The sequence below is a fragment of the Anolis carolinensis genome, chromosome 2, assembly GCF_035594765.1.
Source record: "Anolis carolinensis isolate JA03-04 chromosome 2, rAnoCar3.1.pri, whole genome shotgun sequence".
Taxonomy (NCBI): domain Eukaryota; kingdom Metazoa; phylum Chordata; class Lepidosauria; order Squamata; family Dactyloidae; genus Anolis; species Anolis carolinensis.
In genome coordinates, this window is record NC_085842.1 from 54,613,761 (window position 1) to 54,620,918 (window position 7,158).

The window sequence follows — 7,158 nt, forward strand, 5'->3', positions numbered from 1 at the left end:
TTGGTGTATGACTTTAATGTGATAAGAATACAAGCTTAAACTGCGCATTTTACTGAAATACATTTACTGTTCATATATCTGCTGGAAATGAGTGTAATGGAGAATATTCTGTCTTTAGAAAAATCTAAACTGGGTGTATGAAACATGACCTTGCCAATTCTCTTGAACCAGGGATGGTAGAGGCTGTATTATCTTCATGTCTCCATTTCTAAAACATGTTGTAATGAATTAAAAAGTACACTCTAGGGGCAGTGGGAACAATTTTGACATGTTTTTGAACCTCTTTACATTGATTTTCAACTCTGGAAAGTTATTTTTTCAATGAGGAACAAAGTAAAGTAAACCTTATTTTGGGACAAGGGAAAGATTTAAATTTATATGGTCTGTCCCCCCCAAAAATGAGGTGGCCCAGGAGCCGCAAACATCTTTGAGGGCTGTGCATGGGCCCACATTCCCCATTCCTACTTTAAACATTTCTCTGGTATGTATAATAGGAACATGTGCCATTATTTGTCTAGCAGAATGCTCTCATTAAAAAAGTGTTGAGTATTTTAACACAGGGGTGGGCTCTGGACCTAATTTCAAAGGCCCTTCCCTAGCTGTATGTTCTTTATGAAGTGTGCAAGAAGTGGAAAAGAACAAACTTGCTGTGCAAGTTTGGAACAATGATAAACACAAGAAACGTGCATTTCTTGACTAATTGTGCTCAGTTGAAAAATATCCAGTGACTATTTATCTCTAATGTTAAAATATACCTTAGAGAATGCTTTGGGTTCAATATTATAATTATAATTGCTTAGAGCTGTTGAGGCTTGATGAATCCAAGGCTGAAGTTAAAATTGCTGGAAGAAACATTAACAGCCTTAGATATGCAGATGATACCACTCTGATGGCTGAAAGCGAGGAGGAACTGAGGAGCCTTATCACCAAGGTGAAAGAAGAAAGTGCCAAAGGCTGGGCTACAGTTAAACATAAAAAAACAATATTATGGCAACCAGACTGATTGATACCTGACAAATTTAGGGAGAAAACGTGGAGGCAGTGACAGATTTTGTATTTCTAGGTGGGAAAATTACTGCAGATGCAGAATGCAGCCAGGAAATCAGAAGACATTTACTTCTTGGGAGGAGAGCAATAACCAATCTTGATAAAATAGTTAAGAGACATCACACTGGCAATGAAGATCCACATAGTTAAAGCAATGGTATTCCCTGTAGTAACCTATGGATGTGAGAGCTGGACCATACGGAAGGCTGAGCGAAGGAAGATAGACACTTTTAAACTGTGGTGTTGGAGGAAAATTCTGAGAGTGCCTTGGACTGCAAGAAGATCCAACCAGTCCATACTCCAGGAAATAAAGCTTGACTGCTCAATGGAGGGAAGGATATTAGAATCAAAGATGAAGTACTTTGGCCACATAATGGGAAGATAGGAAAGTTTGGAGAATATAATGATGGGGAAAATGGAAGGGGAAAGAAAGAGGGGCCGACCAAGGGCAAGATGGATGGATGTTATCCTTGGCCTGACTTTGAAGGAGCTGGTGGTGGCGACGGCCGACAGGGAGCTCTGGTGTGGGCTGGTCCATGAGCCCATGAAGAGTTGGAAGTGACAGAACAAATAAACAACAAAAAGAACTGCAACAGGCAAAGATAATTGCCATGATGATGTCCAATATCCGGTAGGAGAAGGCATTTTTTAGGGGATCCGCACTGGCAAGCTCAATATTGAATCAGAAATTTAATAGTATAAAAGACTAAAGCATCACTTGATGTTGTGCTGGGATACAAAATGTCAGCCACTCTGTGGTCTATTTCTAACATCTAGTAATCTGCCACAGGGCAAACACATTTCACTAAATTGTGGCAGTGGAAGTAACCAGGCATTTTGAAATCTTTTAAAATGCATTTTTGCTTGAAAGAAAGTGGTTTGTTTTTGTGTGGCTGAAAGAAAACAATGTTTTCTAGAGTAAAATGGGGAAGAGTTACCACCACATTACCAAATCTGGTGAAGGCTTTATGCTTTTTGATCTCTGTTTACAGCAGTACTTTCCACACTATCTGATGATGTAAGGGAACAGCAGATTAGGTACCAATTCCACATTTCTGCCTATTAACAACTGTTTTTATATTTCCCAAATGGCACATGGACTGGCAGTGGTTTACAGAGTATCACTTTCAGTAGGTTTGATTTAGACAACTGTTGCATCGAAGGCAGGTACAGATCAGTGTTGTAAATAATGTCACTCTCTTAGTGGTACAGTAGAGTCTTGCTTATCTGAGCTAAATGGACCGGCAGAAGCTTGGATAAGCAAATATCTTGGATAATAAGGAGGGATTACAGAAAAGCCAGCCGAAGGAGCCAGCGTGCAAGCGGGTGAACGGGGAGGGCCGCAAAGGCTCTCCCTGTTCACCGCTGGCTAGCTCAGCTCCTTCATCAGGTGGGGCGCCGGTACTGCCGACGCCCGGCCTGCTGAAAGAGCCAGCGTGCGAGCGGGTGAACAGGGAGGGCCGCAAAGGCTCTCCCTGTTCACCCACTGGCTGGCTCGGCTCCTTTGTCAGGTGGAGCGCCAGTTCTGCCGGCGGCCAGCCTGCCAAAGGAGCCAGCGAGTGAGCGCGTGAACGGGGAGGGCCTTTGCGGCCCTCCTCCTTCACTCACCTGCCCTCCGTGACCCGGCTCCTTCCCCACACTGGTGCCGGCAGCACTGGCACCTGGCCTGGTGAAGGAGCCAGCCAGCGGGCCTGCCCTCCGTCCCTCACTCACTCACCTGGCTGGGTTCCAGTAGCACCGGCATCTGGCGGGGTGAGTGGGGGGGGGGGATTTGGCTCGGATAGCCCGGACGCTCGGGCTTTACTGTACTTTGAAGCTAAGCTGTTTGCTGGGTGGTGGAGTAGTGGGAAATGTCATCAGAAAAATGTGGACTAAATTAGTTCATGCTGTTTGCATGTGAAATTTGGGAAGAGAAGAATGATTAGGCTACAAGTTATATATGTCTGCTAACAAGAGAAAATAAAACAAGTAGAAACTGGGCACTATCCAATGAAATCTACAGAAGAAGCAAGACCTGTTTCAAGATAGTTTTTTTTTTTTTAAAAAAGTCAATACTCTTTGGACATCTTGAGATGCCTTTTGAGACTTTTTTTCAGTGTGACTAACTACAGAATGTCTTGAGCACACCAACCTAACTTGTCTTGTCAGCACATGATAAGGATCTTCAAAGTAGGTCTTAAGGCAGGAGTAGGCAACCCAGAACCCTGCACATAGTTTGGGGAAAGCTCCAAAAGATCTTACTATTGGCCATGCTGGTTGGAGTGATGGGATTTATAGTAAAAAAAATAGTAACATGCCAGCGCCTAAACTTGTTAGACATCCAAATTAAGTTGATTAGGTTAACTGAACTTCCATGAACACTTATTTCTCAACTTCTCATTGATGTAATGGATCTACTGGAGACTAACAACTGGATTTAGGCCAGGAATACCTGTGTCATCTCAGAATATGAATATACAGTAGAGTCTCATTTATCCAACATTCGCTTATCCAACGTTCTGGATTATCCAACACATTTTTGTAGTCAATGTTTTCAATACATCATGATATTTTGGTGCTAAATTCGTAAATACAGTAATTACAACATAACATTACTGCATACTGAATTACTTTTTCTGCCAAATTTGTTGTATAACATGATGTTTTGGTGCTTAATTTGTAAAATCATAACTTAATTTGGTGTTTAATAGGCTTCTTCTTAATCTCTCCTTGTTATCCAACATATTCGCTTATCCAACGTTCTGCCGGCCCGTTTATGTTGGATAAGTGAGACTCTACTGTATATGAATGAAGGCAGTCATTCAAATATATGGTTTTCCATACTTGCAAGTTTCACTTTTGCAAATTTGATTAATATAATCTCTGAGACAACCAATAATATTTCTATCTACTTAATCCCATGTAAAATAAAAGCATGCCTTCTTTTGCCATGTGATTATGAAAAATGAAAAGAAGGCATGGTTAAAACAAGTTTACCATCTAAAACGGTGGTTCTTAACTTGCGAGTCCCCAGGTGTTTTGGCCTACAACTCCCAGAAATCCCATCCAGTTTACCAGCTGTTAGGATTTCTGGGAGTTGAAGGTCAAAACATTTGGGGACCCACAGGTTGAGAACCACTGATCTAAAAGATTCCCCTCAATAAATAAATGGCATGGGTTTGAGAAATCTGTGAGGAACTAATCTGGGTTTCCCAGACTTTCTATGTTCGCATTCACATTCCTGAGTAGTATATTTTAAAAATATATTACAAAAGAAGTACCTGAATCTCTTATGTTTGACCAGGATAACATAAGTTACTGAAAATACAAAACACAAGAACTAGATTTGCCAGGTTAAAATAAACACATTCCATGTGCTAATATTTCCTCTTCTTTACAACTATTAAAAAAGACAGCAATTCTGTTCTGTTTTCCACCTGACCGCAATAGACTTAAAAACTTTTTTTTATCCTTGGATGAACTTCTAAAGATAAAAAAGTATGTAGTTTTTATTTTACTATGAACATGCAGAATAATTATTCCTATTTTTATCATAAGCTTGTGTTGCTTTAGCCTGTTGCACAAATACCAAATATTTCTGCACACATTTTATCTCAAATACAAGCCAGCACTAGTGTCCTTATGCCTAAAGGTTGCATAAAGTACAAACAAGAAAAAGAAACAACTCAGGGTTGGTGCGAACTAATGCTGGAAAGCGTTTGACCTTTTAAAGTACACCAAGGAAGTAACAAGCTAAACTGCCAACAGGATATGAGAAATCTTCATCTTTCATGTTTTCTTGTAGTTGTTGGCCCCAAGCTGGATAAAAATGGCATCTTGTTTGAGGATTCAGTTTTACAATCCAATGAATGATTACTGGAAGGTTCTGGTAATGGGGCCATTTAAATAAGTCATTCTATTTCAAGCTGTGGATGGTTGAATCCAAAGATACAAAGGGCGGTTTTTCATGCCAAAATGGAGACTGAGGCCCATGTACACTGAAGGGTTTAATGTGATTTGAAGCTAACTTAAAACTATGGTGGCCAGGCAACAAAACTGCCACGAAAGCATGCAAAAGGAACCCCATAATTTTCATTAGGGCTCTGGTTTGTGTAACCACCACCTGGGCCTCGGACTGGTTCTAGGATTGCCTATGTAATTCTGCACAGTGAAACTTCAGTGCCACTTTGAAACTGCATTAAATGATCAAGGATGACGAAATGTATGACTATTGGATTATGACTTGTTAGGATCATAATCTATTGGGCATATGTTATGATATGTTAGAATCATAACATATTGGGTAGCAGAGTTTCAGGAATGTTCCTTTAGTTTTTTGAGTAATAATGGAAGATCACTGGACTTGTAAATATCTTGTTTCTATTCGATACTCTCAGCAGAAAGATTAAAGTAGATTTATTTTAAAATGTTTGTTTTACTCATAACTTCATGTATTTCAATATACAGGTAAATTTCTTGTCAGGTTAAGCTTTAGAATGTTTCAGTTTGTATCTTTAACTCATAGTCTTAAAGAGAGCCCCTGATGGTGCAGTGGGTCAAACCCTTGTGCCGGCAGGACAGATGACTTGAAAGTTGGGGTGCTGACCTGAAGGTTGACAGTTCGAATCTAACCCGGGGAGAGTGTGGATGAGCTCCCTCTATCAGCTCTAGCTCCATGCGGGGACATGAGAGAAGCCTCCCACAAGGATGGTAAAACATCAAACATCTGGGCATCCCCTGGGGAACGTCCTTGCAGATGGCCAACTCTCTCACACCAGAAGCACCTTGCAGTTTCTCAAGTTGCTTCTGACTAAAAAAAACAAAAAAACTTAGTCTTTAACACTCTCTTTCAAACAATATTACTCTGTATAGCTCTCTTTCATAACAGTCTACTTCCAAGGAACTCAAGCCTCAAATGACTACCAACTTCTAATGCTGGCTTTTGTACTCAAGACAGACTCAAGCCTCAACAGACTTCTAACATTGGCTTCTGTCCTCAAAACAGACTCATGCCTTAACTGTCATTCCTCAACTGTCATTCTTTTAAAAACCGCATTCTAAACAAGTCACTGAACCAGCCACATGGTCTGCAGTCTCTCGCACTGCCTCAAGTACGTAGAACTAAGAAAACTGCAAACCAAAGAAGACATACGCTTCAGGAAATAAACCGACATATAATCAGGAGAAACATTAGATTGAGGAACCCTGAGAAGGTTGCTATTTCCAACAATATTATTGCGAATGAATGATACCTTTGAGAGGCACCTTTGAAGATTGGGGGAGAAAGCGAGGCCTTGAGATTCCAAACCTGCCCTTTAAAGCTGGATTCCTTACCTTTGTTTTAGAAAATGAATTATTTATTTTAAAAAAACCCTGCATTTTCCAGTTTAAAATAGACGCATTGTCAGTTTTTTTTGATTTCCCTGGACTTGCGGATATACATTTAATATCAGATCACTAAAATTCTGTTTGTGTCATGACTCTCAGCAACGTGTTTTCCTAGCCAGATTTGTCCAGATGGAGTTTGCCACGGCCTTCCCTTAAGGCAGAGAGAGGTAGCTTGTCTCCATGGCTGAGTCCTGGGGTACATCTCCACTGTAGAATTAATGCAGTTATACACCACTTTAAATGCCATGGCTCAAAGCTATGGCATATAGAGATCTGTAGTTTGTGGAGGCTCTAACACTCTTTGGCAGAGTGTAGAGAAGACATGGGCAAACTTGGGCCCTCTGGGTGTTTTGGACTTCGACTCGCTTAAGCGGCTGAGGGGGAAAAGGAAAGGGCCTGAGGCTGTTAGGAATGGTGAGAGTTGAAGTCCAAAACACTTAGAGGGCCCAAGTTTGCCCAGGCCTGGTGTAGAGAAACCCGAATCTCCTTCCCATTCCTGCCAATACAACCAGAAATAATAGATGCCCATCACTCCTTTAAGAAGCCCCGCCCTCACCACGCTTGTATCCAGGTGAGCGCTGGGCTGCGTGGATGGGCGTGTCCGTCGCGCTCTCTCTTGATTGGCTGCGCCCAACAAAGACCACAGCGCGACACGTCACCCCTTCTCTCGCTGTCTTCCTCAATGTGAGCGTGGGTGTGACGTCACTCCGGCGCCCGCCCAACAGCCACGCCCATCGCTCTTAA